Raw genomic sequence first — 19,928 nt, forward strand, 5'->3', positions numbered from 1 at the left:
TATAGAATAGGCCAAAATTAATCTATAGAATAGTTTCCTTACAGAGGGCAGGGAGCAGGTGAAGGAATGAAATATGACCAGAACTAAAAACAGCACAAGTCATAGTTGAGGGTAGATTTCCATTCTGTCAAGAAAGAGGGGAAGAGTTTCTTGCGCCAATGAACAGATTCTCATCAGAACTCCAACATGGCTCTGAGATTCTATTAAGTAAGAGAGCCTATCAAGAAATTCCTGACTACTCAGGCACTGGTTATGTTCCTGCAAATCCAGCTATGGCCCTGATGCCCCCCTTGTCCAAGGTATAAACAGGATGGAGAATTAGCACAGTACAAGGGATTTTAATTTTCAGTCCCCATCGTAGACTACAGGCTTGGAGGATAAAAGCTCTGAATTGTATTCAGGAGGAATTTGGTTTTGATTCTTTTATTCTTTTTTCCATGATTGGCATGGAATTAAAATGTTATGTTTTCTGCTGATTATTTGTGAGCCTCTAAAGAAGAACATTATGGAAGAGTCATGAAATTAAAAAAAAATATATCACACATCTCAAAGAATTGCAGATGTTAATGAGAGTAATAGGCTCATAAAATAAGCTCATAATAGGCTTATTTAAACATAAATTTATGTTAACTTTCTGAGAGAACTTTGTTCAGATGCTTCACATCTATCTGTTTCAGTTTTATAAAATGTAAATGGTAATTATTCCTTCTATATTTATCCCACTTTGCTGTTGCACAGGATTAATTAGAATATATAGGAAAGTGCTTCTTAAAAACACAAAGCACTATACAGAGGCATTAAATAATTTCATAATTAACACAAAAGCTTTGCATCAATGATATATCTTTTATTGGCCAAATAAGGAAATGAACTAACAGTTATTGGACACCTGTATGCTTGGTTTTTTAGAAGGTATCTCACTTCTTCTTTATAATACTGTGAGGAAACTATGATTCTGAATGTTAATTCATTTTCCTAAAGTCTTGAAATTTATGTCAATTTGTTGCATCTTAAGTGTCCGTTTGAGCTGGCTTTATTTGTGGTACAAAGTAGGAAATCAGTCAAGCAAACAACAAACTTGTTGAAAGATAAACACCTACACAAGCAATGGAATTGGAACGAAAAGTCCTGCTTCTGAGCTCTTACAACTTCATACATTCCTTTTGCAACTCTTCATTAATTCAAAAGCCAGGCAATGCTGTTTATTGGCAAAGGATTCAAGGCAATGCAGTAAGGGCCATGGTTGGTTCATGAATACATTTTTTAAAAAGATTGAAGAAAGATCTTAAAAAATGATATACACCCCCAAAATATAAATGCATATTTATTTTTTAATCTTGTCATCCCAAGGTCTTTTTAAAAACCTAAATTTTGGCAAGCAATTTGAGTAATATCTTTTTAGATTTTTGGGATTGTATTTGACAATAATTTAACAGTAATTTTTTTCCATAATATTTGACTTTATAAGTTATTTCTAAGGCATTAAACTTCGTTTTCAAAGAATAAATATCTTTCCCTTTGCTCTGATATTTAACCAGTCTGTTAAAACTTCTAGTTATAACAAACTATTTCCCTTAATTAAAATTAATGTGTTATTTACTTATACAATTATATATGTATATATACATATATATATGTATATATATAGATAACTGTAAACACAACTATAATGCTAGATTTGGAGATATAACTAGTTCTTGGGAGGTATATTTGTCTGCTTGTAGTAGTCGTATGCAGGCAGAGAAGCATTTCTCCTGGCTACAAGCATCAGCAGGCAGAAAGCATCAGAAGGAATGTATTACAGAGGGAATGGGGAAGATCTGCCAACCTTTAAAGTATGGGAAGGGGTAGTTGGCTAAGAAAGGTTTAATTAACTACTGTGATGGTAAGAGTAACAAGGCATTGTTCTTCAGTGCCTTATGCTCAAGGTTATTCATCATCACCTTCCTCACCACCCTTCAGGTCCATCAGCAGTTGGTATTGCTTAGCTACCAGCATTTCTAATGCAGGCTGTGTTTGACTGCAATGTTTGGCAACCCATTACTTTAGAAGATATGATGCTCTTTGCAAAAGTGAAATACTTCTACACTTCCCTCACTTAGAAAGAGAAAATCTCTTTCTGTGTCTGGCTTCTTTTACTTAGCATAATGTTCACTGCAGGATTTCATTTGTATGTGGAGTCTAAAATAAAGTTGAATACACAGCCAAGAGTAGAATGGTGGTCACCAGGGCGTGGAGGTGGGAAAAACAGGGAGATGTTAGGAAAGGGTACAAAGTTGTAGTTATAAAGGATGAAAGAGTCTAGAGATCTAATGTACAGCATGACGATCATAGTTAATACTGTGTTGAATACTAGAAATTCGCTGAGAAAGTAGATTTCAAGGGGCTCTCACCAAACACACATACACACACACAATAACCATGTGAGAAAGTACATATGCTTGGCTATAGTAATCATGTTAGTATGTATATGTATATCAAATTATTATTTTGTACACTTTAAATATGTACAAATTATTAAAAAATAGAATAATTGAAAAAGAGCGGCAGTCTCATTGAGCGCGCTGTTGAGCAGACATTTGCCTTCCTGGAAGCGGCGGCCCTGGCTGCCCACGCAGGAGCACGCTGCTCAGAGAGCTCTGGCCTCTTGGGAAGGTCTTTGATGAGAAAACAGTTTTTTCAGCTATGGGAGAATACCCATGTCTCAAAGCACAATTCTTCTAAAAAAAAAAAAGAGCACCCATTCTGAAGGGAATTTTTTGTTCTGCCCCTATTCTGAACTTTTATAATTCTTCCATTAAACTTAGTACAGAAAACATAGGAAAACTCAAAATGCATGATGTGGTGGCAAGGTGACTTTGAATGAGAATATAGCTTTCATTGAAGAATATAAGCATTGCTTACCTGTTAGAGAACTGAAGACATTCTCAATATTAAACAATATCTAGAAAAATCCATATTGGTTTCCTGCACTGCATCTGCCTCAGTTAGCATTCTGGGCTCTTGTTACCTGTTTTCTCTTTATTTTCTGTGATACTAACCCTTTTGTCCCCACAGCCTTGTTAGAGAAATATCAATATAAATGTTATCTGACCACCCAAAATAGAGGCACACATATCAGGTAGAAGCAAAATGTGCACATTATCTGGAAAATGATGCTTTGAGGCAGTGCCTATTTATTACAATGAGAGAAAAATATTAAGACCGATGGAAAATAATGATATTTCAACGGCTTTTCTTATAAACTGCTGGTTGCTTTGGTTATATTTTGCGTATTGCATAGTTCTGTGTATTGCTTCACACTTGATGAATGAAGAACTTGTGAAGCCCGAAAAGCCCCTTGGAGGGGCACTGGGACAGAATGTAAGGTGACGTTTCCTGGAAGAGCAGCTGCCACTTCATTGCTCTGGAGTTTACATGCTTGTGTGACCTTTAGAAGTCTCTTTTGAGTGGTTGCCTGACTGCTGTAGATCTTACCTGGAGACAGAATCATCAATGTATTTTTGTCACACTTTTGTTTTCTGGCTAGGAAATATTGTAGCATGCTTTGTTCTTAGGAAAGTGAAATATATCTGTGTTTCAGAACATTCTTCCTACAGGTAAAATTGTCTGTGCTCTTTGTATTTTTTTAGTAGCTGCTATGACTCTTTGTTGTTTATAAGCATGTGTAACCTCCATTAAACATGCCTCTTCCCATTTTCTTCTCTTTCCATGTTTGCAGCGTTGAGATTGGGGAGAATTTTTGAGACTGATTATGAAGTAGAAGTCTCTGAATAAAATATTTGTTTGTTAATAATGTGATTGTGATAAGTATATTGTAGAAAAGTCCCTGAGTTTCTGGAGCCAAAATTAAGCATGTGATTCAGTCAAGAAATGTGTCAGGCATTGTGAGGGATACCAAGATGGATATAGCATGGCTGTCCCTATCATGACTGGGGAGATAAGACATGCTACAGATAAATAGGACACAGATTCTGTCATACAGATTACTGGTGACCAGCTGTCTGGCAAACACACTAAATATTATAGGATGCTCAGAAGAGCAGAATATATGAACATCGGAGCCCTCTTGGGGGGTTTAACTGAAGCAGTGCCTTGGATAATAGGATTCCTATAGGCAAAGATATGAGTAGAAAGTCATGGTCTAGATATGGAATCAGGCGGGTGTTTATCATGATGCCTGGCAGATGGCAAACATACATTACGTGTTCCAAATGATCCCCAAAATAATGGCCAGTGCATCACTGTGGCCAGGAGCAAAAGCTCTGGATTCTGACTATTTAGTTTTGAATCCCAGTTCTGCCATTTACCAGCTATGTGACTTGAGGCATGTTTCTTACACTTTCTGTGTCTCAGTTTTCTTATTTGTAAGATGTTAATATTAATACCTAACTTACAGGATTGTTGGCAAGATTAAATTAATAGAAATAAAGTATTTAGTTCAGTACCTGCCACATAGGATTAGAGATGATTTGGGAATAGGTTGTGAAAAGCTTTGAAAATTTAGGACTTTGTATTCATCCTGTAGGCAATGAGTGCCTTTTCAGTCAAGTAATTTATTCCATAAAAGATTGGTTTGGAAACAGAAAGCAATTACATAGTAAAAGAATTGAGGGACTAGGGAAATAAGAGTTTGGATGCAATATATACGCTTAACCAATGACAGTGTATGATGCTGCTTTTTGCATCATCTGAATATATGAATGTGAGAACCAAGAGGTGAAAGTAGGAATGGATCCTCTAAAAGCTTCTCTTATATTTTGCCTTAGAATATTTTTGCTTCCTATCTCCATGATGTTGGAATTCAAAAAAGGAGTGCTTCCCTAAGAAGCCAGAACAAGTGAGCAGTTGGACTGAAAGTGGAGACTTCCTTAAGGCCATTCTTAGCATCTGATGAGAGCAGACCTGCAGAAAGAAAGGTTACTGTTTGACTGAATGGTTAATTCTTCTTATCAACAGAAAATAGTATTGGTTCAACAAAGTGTGTGCAAAAAAGAGGTTATCTAGAATTCAGGCACTTTCTTCAGTACCTTCTAGTACTGTCACACCCAGTGGTAAAGGTTATTATGGCAGGGATTTTGTTCACTTCATTTTGCCTAGATGCTGGAACAATGACAGTTATGCAGAAACACTCAGCAAATATTTATTGAATGAAATTATTAAAATGTGTACCCAATTCAACTATATTTTTTTCACTTGTTCATGTAGGTAATTCATATATTTTGTTAGGATTACTGTTTTGTATCCTACTTGTTCTTGTTTGTTTTATTATGCTAGAACTGCTGGTATGTATTCTGCTCCTTTGTTAAACTTGTTATGGTGAATGATTCCATTTCCTGATTGTATTTCTGAGTTATGTACATGTAATATTCTTTTTAAAGGTGGGTTTGTAAAATTACTTTGTATCTGGCCAGTGTTTGAACTCTTACTGATTCTAAAAATATGAAAATTGATTCACTTGAATTTTCTAGATAAATATTAATGTAACTGGAAGCTGAAAATTGTTGGCTGGTCAGCTCATGGAATTTTATGACTATAACCTTCCTGTTAGTATTAATGATATATTTTTAACCTTTATATCATCAGTGCTAAGCATGATGCTTGATTTGTTCTATATGCGTAACAGACTTGCTGAATGACTATTTGGTTGCCCACACATTTTTGTATATTTTGCCACCTGTATCATATTAACTATGGAAACAAACCAAGGAAGAAGAGCCCAGGGAGTTAACTCTGACTGCAACTGGTTAAATTCTGTAAATGAATAATTTCCTTTATTTGGTCCCATTCAAATCCTTCTATAAGGAGATAAGGGAGGAAGGTAAATGGAGAAGTTAGTGGCCTGATATGTACCCAAGCTATGCAAACAACCATATTGCTGTCAGTATGAAGAACTTTAGGCTCCTATTCTTTCCTTTTTCTTCCTAATTCTATTGTGAGCAGTGCTCAGTGACTTAGAGCAGAGTCACCACACTCACGGAGCCTGCAGCATTCACCCGTCTTTTCATTCCAAATGGAGTCACCCCTCAGTAGGGCTGGTGCATTGATATTAAATTCTTTTAAAAGATTTTCTTTGGATGACAGTCATGATATTGCTTCTGAAGACCCATCAAGTGAGTACAAAGTACTAGAGGAATCTTTTCATCACCTAAACTATATCCATGGACTCAATGGGCCTCAGTAAGAGCCTGAATCACGTGATAATCTAATTTTCATAAAGCCCTTGGCTAAATGCCATGTTCTTTTGGCTCCATAATACAACAGTGAAATCCTTGCCAATAATATTTGGCATATATTACCTTCCTTAAAACAATATGAATATTTTATGGACTGGAGTACAGTTACAGCAACATGAATTAGAAAGTGTATATGTAGAAGTGGTGATCATGCCTAAGCTTTACTTCAAGGTTTGCAAAAATTTTTACTTTCCTACATACAAGTAGGATATCACAATTCAGATGATAATGTGAAAGTTTTTATGACATTATTTCGAATTTCCTACACATGGGCATCAGTCTATAACTAAACATTTTTATTCCTTAGAGAAAATTAATTCTCCTTCTTGTTTGCCAATTCATCTCTAATGTCCAGTATGGGAAAGATGCAATGTGTATTCTAAATGCCACAGAAATGCTAAAGGGAGTAATGGATGAAAGTCATTGGACTACTCATTGTAGAAGATAAAAGATTATTGAAAAAATTGAAAAAGAATTAGAGACCTTTATATTACAAAATGAAAGAAACAAACTACTTCTAAAACATTCACATGTATTTTAAGTAGCACCAGAAGTACAAATGTGGCTGATACACTTTGCAGTTTCTGGTGCTGAGTTACCTTTTTCATAGCAATGCATACTCTCCAATATCTCCGCTCTTCTCTTTTTCTCTTGGGGTGCTAGATATTTCAGTGCTCCTTACTGGAGGTCTTGCCTTCTAGCATACTCAAATTTGGCATGCCATAAATATATCATTAGTGTAATGGTGCTTCATAGATTACCTGACTTATCACAGGAGCTCATAGTTGCATAAGTGTGCTTTCTCCCTGGCTCAAGGTACACTTTGATGCTTGTCCTATACCAGAAATCATTTCATCTGAAATCCAGAGAGATGCTGTACAAGATATTCCTCATTAAATAAAATGAAATAAAATAGACACATCATATAACGTAACAAACTAGAATGCCATTATTCTGTGTTTCTCTAATATCTCATTGTGCTTATTAAAGAAAAGTGACATAGGATTTAGGTGTCATTTGGTAGATTGTATCAGTGTTGACATCACATCTGACAATTCTAAAAAACATTTTAAACTGAATTATTTTTATGGGCTAAAATAATGATCAATGAACAAATAAGAACAAAAATTCACATGTGTAAATGTGATTTCCACTCATATAATTTCCCTGACTGCATTTGTGCAATATTGCTCCAAATGATTCTATCAATTCTTCTTCATATAGGAAGTCTTAACACAAAGGCTACTAGTATTTTGAGATTTGTGTGTATATGTGTGTAGGCGGCAGTGCAGATTATGACTCAAACATAACATGGAAGATTCGACATTCTGAGATCTGAACAAAACTTACAGGATGAGATGATTTTGACAAGGACATTGATGGCAAAGTGTCTTCTTCTGAGATTTAATGTAAACATAAGCTTTCTTTTGAAATTCTCATTGCCTGTTAGGTTTAGAGCTTATGCACAATTCAAGGGGGATGACACTCTAGCTCTTCTCTAAAGAACTCTGTTTTATTTAACTTTTTCTGAGGAGGTGACAACCTCCTGCTACCACCTGCCGATGCTTTTTCCTTGCTTTCTTCTCTTGAAGATTAGTTCAGAGCATGAGAACAGAAACATAGAAGTTATAGGGGAAAAAATTTGTCAAAAATCTAAACATGTAATTAGGTTCATAACTTTTTTTTCAAGACAGAGAAGTTAGTCAACACATTGAAAACTAAATGGAACTGAAATAAAATGTCCAGTATTTGTTTTTCAGTCTTACAGACATTTTACAAATGCTTGCCAACATCGCAGATCTGGGTGAAATGTAGCGACATTTGTTCACGGTCTGGAAGCGGCTTGTAGATGTTGGTGAAATATGTGCTATCATTTTCACTGCTTGACATAACTACATCCTGCAGTGTCTGTTTGGTTTTAATGTACACATTGTTCTAAAATAAAGAAGTTAAGGAAATTACTGCCATTTTGGAAAATGAACTTACTGGAAACTATAGTCAGGCTGTAACAATATATTACAACCACCAATTGTCTGGGTATCAAGTTCTACTGAGAGACTTTCATAGAGAAAGGCTTTGATAATAAGGAGTCTTTCCTCATCAACATCTTCTAATTAACCACTGATGTTATCTCATCACTTTCATAAATTCTGACCAAGAGAATAATAAGCTATCAATAGACATGTTTATTTTAATATGTGAGATTCATGGTAGAATCCGGTGCTTTTGGTTTCAAAGTGAAAAAGGGCTTCAACAACTGTGTTTTAAAGACCATGCAAATTCGAGCTGTGTGGGCCACTGAAGTGTGATTGTGAGACATATTGCCTTTGGCCTGCTCATTTGGAGCCCTTGCCGAGCCGTGCACATGTTTTCCAAAACCATTCATCTTGTATTGAATTTCCTGCAAACATGCAGACACTTCTGCCCTGCTGCATAGCCCACCTAATGCGTTATTCATTTGATTTGATTTATTCATAGTGTGCCTATTTCTCCCAGTGCTCTGATGTGAACTTAATACAAATTCTATATCCAAGGCAAATCCAGCAGCCAAAACTAGTTTTAATGAAAGCAAGTACTTATTAGGAAAGTATGGAAAGATGAGTCATGTGTTATATGCTAAGGATCCTATCAGTAGGAACCTGTAAGGGTTCCAAAGGAATTCCAAAGGTGTTCCAAAAATAAACATATTTTTGCCTCTGAAAACTTTTAGAGGACACAGTCAGGTTGGTAGCCACATCCAAAGTAAAACCTAAGAGTCAGGTAGAAGTTTTGAGGGCAGCATTTTGACAATGATTGGACTGTCAGTCTTTAAGACTACCTCATAACCGTGGTCCAGTTTCATTCCCACAGGTGTCTGGATATTTTGAGGGAAAATAATACATTTAAAAAGTAATGATATTATACTCTTCTAAAAAGAAACAGAAACAATATTTTGTAGCACTTACGAGTTTGAAAGCTTTTGAAAAGTTTGGTCGCCCAGGTGAGAGTGATCAGGCTCCAGATCTTATAAGCAGAAGTATTATTTGAAATGAAAATGATGCATCTGAGTGCCTTGAATTTAATTTTAGAGTGACTAAGAGCACAGACTCTGAAGGGCTATACATTTTACAGCATGTGAAAAAGTTAAAGCTGATAGCAGAATTCAATAATCTTATCAGATAGTGGTGCAATCAAGATCCAGAGGCCACTCATGTATTATAGGTATAAAAGGCTTAATATGTGAATTAAGAAAGTGCAGGTTGTTGGAAGAGCTTGGGGTCACTGGAGCTGACATTGAAGATCTCAGCCTGAAACATCAAAAAAGATGGTTCTCAAGTTGCCACTGGGAAGTTGTTTTGTTCTTAAACATCTCCAGGAACCTCCCATCAACATGCACAGTCTTCATTGGTGAGGCTGGTGGTTCTTGAGCTCCATAGAAAGACTTGAGTCTCAAGTTTGTCCACATCTCTACCTGCAACACCTCTGAAAAATAATGTCTCCTTACAGATCTCATGCAAATGACTCTCATCAGCAAGCTCTAGCCCAGAACCATACAAAGAAAACTGTTGGAAACATGAAATATAATTCTTACCTTTACAGCCCTTATCTGCAGTCCTGGATTAGACCACAGAATGGGATAGGCATCACAGTAAGTTGTCAGTGACCTCACCAGCCCAGGTTTTGACGGCTACTTCAGGGAAGTAAGGGAATTGTGTGTCAAATATAAAAACTTAAAATATACTGGCAAAGTAGACACTGGATGGAGAAAGTTAAGCACCCAGTTTACAAAGTATCTTACAGTTGTGTAGGCAAAATATAGACCTATGAAAGTCTAGCTTCTTAGTGTTTGGCAGATTATTTTAAGAATGCTGGTTATTAAAGGACATGACCTGAAAGGACAATTTGCTTTAAAATGATTTAGTTACAGGTTTTTGTGGTGGGCATATATTGAGCATCTGCCCAGCTCATGAACCAGCAAACTCTGCTCTGGAAACTTACAACAAAGCTACGTGAGTCACAAAGACACAAATGTACAAGAATGAAATCCTTGTTCACCATTGATTTGGCCACAGGAAAGCATATGCTCAAGTGAGGCTAATAAGGTTCTTCCTCCAGGGAATTTTAGATGAGTCTGAGCTGATCTTGAGCATGCCAGGTCTAACCTTGGGAACTCTGGTTAGTCAAGTTCCGTGTACCATGTGAACTGGGAAGTGAAATCTAGAGAGAGCATAACAAAGAGAAAGTTGAGAGACAAACAGGCTGGTTGTGAGAATTCTACTTTCCAATGTTCTGTTGTCGTCTCTTTTGGAGACCTGGAATTGTTACCCTTGGATTCTATTAAATATTCCTGTGTCCATATAGTAAATTGTATGTTCTCAGTCTGTGTCAGCTATTTTTTTTTCTTTTTCCCTAACCTGTCTTGAGTTGACTTCTCTTACTTGCAACTGTAAACCACCAATAAAGGATGTTCATTATATTGAAAACATTCTTCAGAAAATACCTCAATTTAATTCAAGAGATCTAATGAACAAAATAATACCATTTTTACTTATTACCTTTATGATTCATTAAGTCACTTCCATATTCTTATTTTTCCTACTGTCTTGTGATTTTGAAACTTTTAACTGACCTTCCTCCCTGTCTCCCACCTGCCTAACTGGTAAAAAGATAAGAGAAATAAATCTGGAGCTCAAACCATGTAGTTTTGGACTTGCTAAAAGTACTAGTATATGAAGGACAGTTAAATGTGATGAGAAAAATGAGGTTCTGGTAAGGCTTCAAGAACTCTCTCTTTCTAAGCCTATGGAGCAAATAAAGCACAATATCTCTTAGCAATATAATCAGAGCTATACTCAAGAGAGAATGCACTGGGTTTCATATCAAATGACAGACTGCCAGCTTCTCTTCAATAAAGTAATTGGCCATACTGTTTAGTGTATTATTGCTAATATAATATTGTGATAGGTAATAGGAAACTTGAACTAGTAATGGCAGATTTAGAAGTGAGTTAAAGTTTGGCAGAGAAACATTAAGTGCAATTGACTTTTATATACAGTTAGGAGAGACAGAAAGAGGGAGAGAAGGGAGAAATTTCTTATTGGCAGAGGCTTTACTAAAAAAAATTAAGAAATGTATATTATTGCTGATATCTACATCATTTTCATAAGAAAAAAAGACAATCACTTCATGCATTATTTCTAACCACTGCTTTTGTATTATTGCATTAAAGGTAATTTTATTCACTTAGGCTAAGACATAAAATATGACCACAAAAGCATTCGACAGGAAGCATTTATATCCTAAATAATTCAGACAGCAGAAGAATTTAGATTACTTAGTTTCCTTTAAATAATTTAGGGGTTGTACTTAAAGGTACTGAATAACCCACCCTTGAACTAAAGAGCAAAATTATGGTGCATAATTTTTTATATTTGCATCTTAGATGTTTTTCCTCTTTTATTCCAGCATAATGAACCTGAAAAGAATTGTTTTAATTGGAATTGGTCATGAGTAGACTCTTAAAATATCAGCTCTTAGCAACAGTATAACCTTTGAATGATTATAGCCCAATATAGGCCCAACTGGTGTAAAACCTGACTGCATTTCTTGCAAGACTCACTTCACATAAATTGTTTTCTCTTTTCTGACAATATTTATTGTTTTGTAAAGAAGGGCTGCCTTGAATGTTTGGCATATTGCTTTTAGAAGACATTATTCCGGTAGCAATTAAAAAGGCCTTCAGGGCCAATAGACACATGAGAAGATGCTCCACAGAGAAAAGCATCAGGGAAATGCAAATTAAAATCACAAAAATGGGATATCACCTCACACCAGTTAGGATGGCCACTATCTAAAAGATAAGGAACAATAAATGCTGGAGAGGATGCAGAGAAAGGGGAACCCTCCTACACTGCTGGTGGGAATGTAACTTAGTTCAACCATTTGTGGAAAACAATATGAGGTTCCTCAAAAAATGAAAAACAGAAATACCATTTGACCCAGGAATTCCACTCCTAGGAATTTACCTGAAGAAAACAGGATCCCAGATTCAAAAAGACATATGCACTCCTATGTTTATCACAGCACTATTTACAATGGCCAAAACATGGAAGCAACCTAAGTGTCCATCAGTAGATGAATGGATAAAGAAGAGGTGGTACATATACACAATGGAATATTATTCAGCCATAAGAAGACAAATCCTACCATTTGCAACAACATGAATGGAGCTAGAGGGTATTGTGCTCAGTGAAATGAGTCAGGCAGAGAAAGACAAGTACCAAATGATTTCACTCATATGTGGAGTATAAGAACAAAGAAAAACTGAAGGAACAAAACAACAGCAGAATCACAGAACCCAAGAAGGAACCAAAGGGCAGAGGGTTGGAGAAGGTGGGTGGGAAGGGAGGGAGAGGGGGATTTAGAGGTATTATGATTAGCACACATAATATGGGGGGCACACAGAAGGCAGTATAGCAAAGAGAAGAGAAGTAGTGACTCTATAGCATCTTGGTATGCTGATGGACAGTGACTATAATGGGGTATGTGGTGGAGTCTTGATAATAGGTGGGAATATAGTAACCACAATGTTGCTCATGTGAAACCTTCATAAGATTGCGTATCAGTGATACCTTAATAAAAATAAATAGATAAATAAAATAAAAGGGCTTCAGTTGTAGGAGAACAGTATACATTGTGTTCAGGCACACCAGAGACATGCTAAAGCTTTTGGTACAGAAAACTTCATATATTTTATTTATAGGAGATGTAGATAATGAAGTCAGAGTTCCCCTCTTTCACCAAGCCAGTCAAGGCATTTGCTTGCATCTTGATGCTAATTGAATTGTTTGGCATTAAAACACAACATTGTTTTAACATGGCATAAGTAAAATAAAGTCAAGATATTAGGAAAAGGAACACTTTAAATAAACAAATTTACATAATGAAGTGGTTTGTTTTAAAAACTTTGTTTTAATAATAGGATTTTATTAAATACATAATATTAAAATTAAGAGAGATAATTAAATACTTGAATGCGCTTATTACATTTACTGGTTGATTAAGTTTTAGTAAATAAATAGGCAACCTACTATTTCATGACTGTTTATAAAAATACTTCCAAAGAAAAGAGTTAGCAAGTAGTTTTTAAAAATTTTTGGTTTTTATGTTATTGTACTTTCTGTTTTATTTTCTTTGTTGCTGTTTTGTTTTGTTTTGACTACCAACAATATTTTATTTTATTTTAAAATTAGTGTGGTGTAATTGCACACAATCAGAATCAGATTGTGACTTTCGGCAGCAGTACATCCCTGCCTACCTACCGTCCCAATGAACACAGCACATTTCCATCCTTCTGGGAGGTTCTCTTGTGCCCCTTTGGGGCCAGACACTCGTGATTCCCCACCCTCCAGAGCCAGGTAACTACAGAACTGATTTCTATTACTACAGAAAACTTTTGCTTGTTCTTGAATTCTCTATACACAATATCTCACACTAATTATTATTATTATTATTATTATACATTTTATTTATATTGCCAATGCCAACTATATTTCAAGTTGTCACAGCGGGGTATTGGGAAATTTTTTCAATTAGCAATAATCGCGCCTTGGATAAACCTCATTGGCTATGATACTGCCACTGCGCAAAGCTTACTAATTATATTTTGAGTTTGCTTTATTTCATTTAATGTAATGCCTGTGAGAATCATCCACACTATTGCATGTATCAGTAGTTTGTTTCATTTATTTACCTAGTAGTATTATGTTGTATGAATACACTACAATTTGTTGATCCAGTCACCTTTTGATGGATGTTTTGGTTGTCTTCAGCTTTTGGCTTTTTTGAGATTTAATTTAATCAATTTAATTATTTATGAAAATAATTTTCATTCTGAAATAATTTCAGAATTAGGTAAGAGTTATAAGAATAGCATGGAGAATTTAGTTTTCTCTTTATCACTTAAGATTTAGTTGATGATATGATGATCCATCACCCCACATACTTTGGCAGATAATTCCTGCAAGCAAGAACATTCTCCTGTATAATCACAGTATAAATATTAAAATTAATATTGATACATTAACACCATAAAATCTACAGACTTTGTTTTAATTTCTCTAGTTTCCCCAAGATTTTAAATGAGAGTGCATGTTGTAGTCTCTTTAATACCCTTCAGTCAGAAATATTTCTTCAGTCTTTCCTTGCCTTTCTTGATCTTAAGATATTTTGAGGATTAGAGCCAGTTAGTTACCTTGTAGAATTTTCCTCAACTGGGATTTTTACCTGATGCTTTCTCATGATTAAATTCAGGGTATGCATTTTTTTGGCAAGAATATCAGAGAAATGATGTTGTGTTCTTTTCATTGTATCCCATTAGCTGGTACATGATTTAAATTTGCCTGTTTATTGGTGATGTTAACTTTGAACATTTGATTAGGTGGCATCTGCTATGTTTCTCCATGTAGTATTACTCATGTGCCCTTTGTGATTAATAAGTATTTTGTGGAGAGGTACTTTGAGACTATGTACGTTCCCATTGCTCATTAAACTTTATTCATTTTAGCATCCACTGATAAGTCTTGGGTAAATAAATCAATATTACCATGTCAAATTATGATTTTCAAATTCTTTCATTCACTCTGTATTTATTAGTTGAAATCATGCCAAAAGAAAATGCAGTCTCTTATCAGCATCTATTGACTCATTTATTTATACCAGTATGGCTTCATAGATTCCTATTTTTTAAGTGGCCTTTAATCTGTTACAGTCATTATTTATTTTGATATTCAAATTATTCTAAATGTAGCCAGATAGTCTTTTTAAACTAGCCCTCTTTGGTCTTTCAACATGTCTCCATCATTTTTTGAGCCCTTTGTTCTTTCTGACACAAGGTTTTCTAGGTTCATGTTTTATTATCTGCCCCAGCTTTAAAAGTAGCCACTTCACCAAGGAGCCTTAGTTCCTTTTAGAGGAAAGATTTATTTGGAAACCAATATCTAGACACTAGGTGTGTTTTTTGCTATTGCGTGTCACTGTGCAGAGTTAGCTTTGCTATTGGGTGTCAGTGGGCAGAGTTAGGAAATAACATATTACACTCATATACAAAAATCTCTGATTCTTTTTCCCCCATCATTTGTATTTAGTTTTTCATGAATATCAGTAAGGACCCTTCAGAATAGTTCATTATTTCTGTTGTACAGGCAAAACCAACAATAACCACTATTTATTGAGTACCTACTATGTGGCATATACTGTATTCATTTTCCATAGATGTTTTCATTGGTCATTTGGATTTTTTGTTTGTATGCTATGAGAAAACTAAATTGCATAATGGTTAATTTGCTTGCCCAGTCATACCTTTGGAAGTGGTAGAATCAGGATTTCAATACAGCTGAGTATGGTTCTAAATCTCTTCTGCTATGTTGGAGCCCTGTATATTTTGGGCAGAGGTCCATGCACCAGTTAGTATTAATGAAATTGGCTTAATAGAAACCAATTAGAAAATGATTTCTTTATTCATATACTTGAGAAGGCCTAGAATGAGAGCTGTTCAGCTTCAGCTGCATCAAGCCACAACCTCAAATTAAGGCCTTGTCCTGTGTTATCTTTTTTTCTCTCTCAGTTCAGTAATACTCCCTTCCATGTGTTGTCTTCATACTTTCCATGAGGAGCAAGCTAGCTGAAGGTTGAAGGAGTTTCTATACTTACTCAGCTTTAAAGAGAAAGAGGTGGCGTCCTCTCCCGAGGATTCTGAGCAAAGGCTCCATTGTGTTTCACTTCTATGAGTATGTCACGTGTTCGTCCCTGGACTAATTACTGTGGCTAATCGCCACCACCTGCAGAAGCTAAGTCTCCCAAATTCCATGGCATGGCACTGAAGAGAGCATAAAGTAGCTTTCCATTTGGGGCTCTGTTTTATTAGAAGAAGACTGGAGGCGTGTTAGGTGGAAGAAGCAAAGGGTATTTACCAAACGCCCAAACGTCATCATAAGAATTACTATCAAGTAGAGCTGCTGATTCTTTGTAGTTACGCCATCTACACTGTACACAACCCTGTCCTGAATGTTCCTAAGGCTTTATGGTTACATCTATGGCCAAGAATATGAATGTCCTGGGGTTCAGAAAGGAGGCTCTACTGATCATCTCTAAAAGCCTACATGCTCTGTCAATGTCTGAGTCAGATTTTAGTCAATTCCCCCCTGATATTTCTTCATTCCCATAATTTACCTTTAGCTCGTTTCTTCCCTTCGGTGTCTGCGTTCACTTAGTTCCAAATTCCTACCACTTTTCTAACCTTCCCTTTCCAAAAAAGAAAATGAAACTTCAAAAGTGAAAAAAGTCAAATCCTAGATTTCTCATTTTCTTTCAATATACCCACTGAGAAGGACAAATTCAAACATAAACTTCATATATCAAATTTTTTCTTTTTTCGACCTTTCCATAGGCAGGAGGCTTACTATTCAGGAATCATCAGGCATATTTGTCTTCTCATTAAGTAAATATTTGACATATTCTCCAAAAGCTGGATTTGTCCTGTGAACTCTCGAATAGTTCTCAAGCTGGTAATTTTGCCCTAATCAAAAGTACAAAAGATAGAAAATGTTGAACTGTAAAATTTGTTTTCCTTAAATGCCATAATTAACATCTGAAGTGAAGTTAGACCAAGAATAAGCTAAGGAAAACTAAATGGAATTCTTTGCTAATTCACTTCATGCCAGATGTTCGGACCAGTGTTTTCAGCATATTGCTATTGACATATGGGTGTAATTCAGTCTTAGGAATTCTCTCTTTCAGTTAAAACATTTTTTTTCTTAAATGATTATATGTCTAATGGTTAAGATTTACTGAATTTGACCATACATAAGGATCAGACATTGGCTAATGTTTGGATCTCAGAAGCATAGTGGATATACTGAGGAACTGGGGTGACCTGGGAGCCAGTGTAGCCCTCCTGAGCACTAGCAGGCAGACTTTCTGAATCTGAGCCAAATTTTCTTTTACCTATTTTGCACAGGCAAACTACTAGCCTAGGAGTTCCTGACTACCTACTCAGCAGTACCTTTTTGATATACCAACAGCAGATCAATGGTTACTCTAACTAACTAAATACACATTTACACTACTATCATGACCTTAGAACATTAAGAGAAATTAAATATCTATAATATCCATTAGCACCTGACTCATAGTTTCTTTGAATTCAATACCAATATGCTCAGGTTGAATCCTTTCAACTTTCATTAGTACTAAATAAATGTATATACCAAGACACTTAGGTTTTTGCAGTTATGTGTCCTGCTAGTTAGTTAAAAAGAATAGAAACATTTTTTTAGGGGAAGTCGCTTAAGCCACACATTCTGAAATAGATACTGTAAAGTAACTGAAGTATTATGAGCTAAATAAATGAACTAAATAATTATTTGGAGAAAGCACTGTAAAAGCAGTTTATTTCTCTCTCATAGGGCCACCTACCTGGGCCAAACTATATCTGCCATTTCCCATTCTGAAGTTTAGTCATGTGGAAGTTCTTTATAAAAAACAAGTAGACAAACAAGAGAAAATCAACTTTATGCAGCTTTCAAAATCAGTAAGAAGTCACAAACTATGAACTGTACATTTCTTTCAACATATGACCATGTTAGTACAACCAAACTGAATTTGTGTTTAGTCACGATATTAAAAAAATGTAACAAGGCATTGGCAATAATTACTGCAGAGCAATCCCTTATGCTATGCCTTCTACACAGAGAGAGCCGTTCACTAGTAGCACTGTATTTGAAGAACAGCTGGCATTACCTGTGACTACAGACTCAGTAGCTACATCTTTAGGAGTCAGTCCGCACCCTAGGACATACTTTGAGTTATGAATAAACAGGGCCACATATTGGCACTGGGTGATATCTTGCTGAAGAGAGCAGTAACAGTGCTGATTTATTTATTTTTCCTCCTCAGCATCTAACATATTGCTTGGCACATAGAAGGTGCTTAATAAATGTCTGCTGGGTTAGATCAGTAATTGCCCCATATTGAGGTTCTTGCTGCTGTGCTGTATTGTGATGGCTTATTTATTTTAAATTATTTGTCTGATTATTTAACTCAATGTCTGTAGGTCACTGTCTTTTCAATACTGAATCCCCAGAGTTAAATATCAGGCTCAACACCTACTAAGAGTCTAGAAAATATTTGTTCCAGAAACAAATGAAAGTTGAATTAATTATGATACTCTTGAAAAGTACTTGGAGAGAGAAACCACATATGTGAAAGGTGAAGCCATTCAGAAACAGAAATGAAGACAGAAAACAAATCATAGGAGACTATAATTTAGGTATTCAGTTTTCTATTGTCATGGCTTGTGATCCATATACATAGACCTGTTTTGCCTGTTAGTTTAAAATAAAAAATGCTTAATCCTTCAATAGCGATGGCTGAACATGAGTCATTCATTTCCACAGCAGATGCACCACAATATTTTCTACTGGGGGAGTCCACAAACCAACTTTTTCCCATGGTTGTGTCTCCCAATAAAATAGGGAAGAGGTGAAGGAAATTTCAGTACCGAGATAACTGCTGCCTTACTGTGTACTATGTATTTGTTATTTTTTTTATCATCTTACTATTTAGTATTTACTTGCTATTTACTACTTATGAAAAACATCCTTATTGTTTTTCCTTGCTTGGTCTAGCTGTTCTCGTGAGATTTGTTGTTTCTCATCACAAAGTATCTCTCTGGCCTGTAACATGTCCTTCATAGTTTACTGGGCATGAATAAACAATTGCAATTTTTAATCCTTCACCTATAAATCATGTTTAAGCTCCTGACAGTGTGGAGCTGATGCTGCACAAAGGGTTTTGTTAGTATAAGGCTCCTTATCTGAAACCTCTAACGTTTCCCTGCTTTCTAAGACTCCCAGTGTCTCCAGAGTAGGCTTGTGATGTACCTGGGCTGTGATGATGTACTCTTATGGCACGGATGTGGGAGAGGGCGGGTTAGTTCACACATCACATGCTGTCAGTTCTTCCATATACCAGATTGTTTGGAGGGATACAGAGGAGATAAAAGAAATAAAAGTATTTGAAATTTATAAAATGCATTCAGATATATTATGTAATGATGGGGAAATGCAATTACAAGTTTTCTAAAGGAAATGCTCCAAGAAGGGTAGGGGAGAAGAATCTTCCCCTTATTTTTAACAGGAAGAATTGTTCATTTGTATTTGTTTTTATAATATCTGAGTATTCATCACTTTCTAACTTGTATTATTCCCATTTTCACATAGCTATTATTGTTGGTGCTGCCAGGACCCCTTCCATAGGCCCTCAGCCCCACTCCGGCCTCCACATGGAATGTTGTCAACTTTGAACACCTCTGACCCCTGGTTGGAAGGCTTTTTGCTTGGCTGCTCAAGTGCTTTTCACTCAAGAACAAAAGTGAGCTGAGTGCTAGGGAGTTAATATCCAGAAGCAGCCTACAACCAATGAAAGACCAGAAGTTGAGGGAGGATACTCCAGTTAGCCTCCCCTTGGTGGGGCGGGGACGACTCTGAAGTTCTTAGTCTTTCTGACTTCTAGTGAAGTGAAGCTCTATTGCCTAGAGGTAAACTGTTACTTAACACACCCTTTTAGCTCCCTTCCCCTCCTTATTTTGCTTCCCTGTCCCTGTGGACATTTCCTGGGATTGCCTCTTAAATAAACTCTGTGCTTGCATCCTTG

General features: G+C 36.0%; 1 non-coding gene across 1 annotated transcript; it reads right to left on the reverse strand.

Moving 5' to 3' along the window:
- Positions 1 to 13,727: 13,727 nt before the first annotated feature.
- On the reverse strand, positions 13,728 to 13,868 carry LOC118922568 (U4 spliceosomal RNA). The gene has a single exon (XR_005028813.1). It is a non-coding gene; the product is annotated as a U4 spliceosomal RNA (small nuclear RNA).
- Between the last annotated feature and the right edge of the window lie 6,060 nt (positions 13,869 to 19,928).

The sequence above is a fragment of the Manis pentadactyla genome, chromosome 5, assembly GCF_030020395.1.
Source record: "Manis pentadactyla isolate mManPen7 chromosome 5, mManPen7.hap1, whole genome shotgun sequence".
In the NCBI taxonomy this organism is placed as follows: domain Eukaryota; kingdom Metazoa; phylum Chordata; class Mammalia; order Pholidota; family Manidae; genus Manis; species Manis pentadactyla.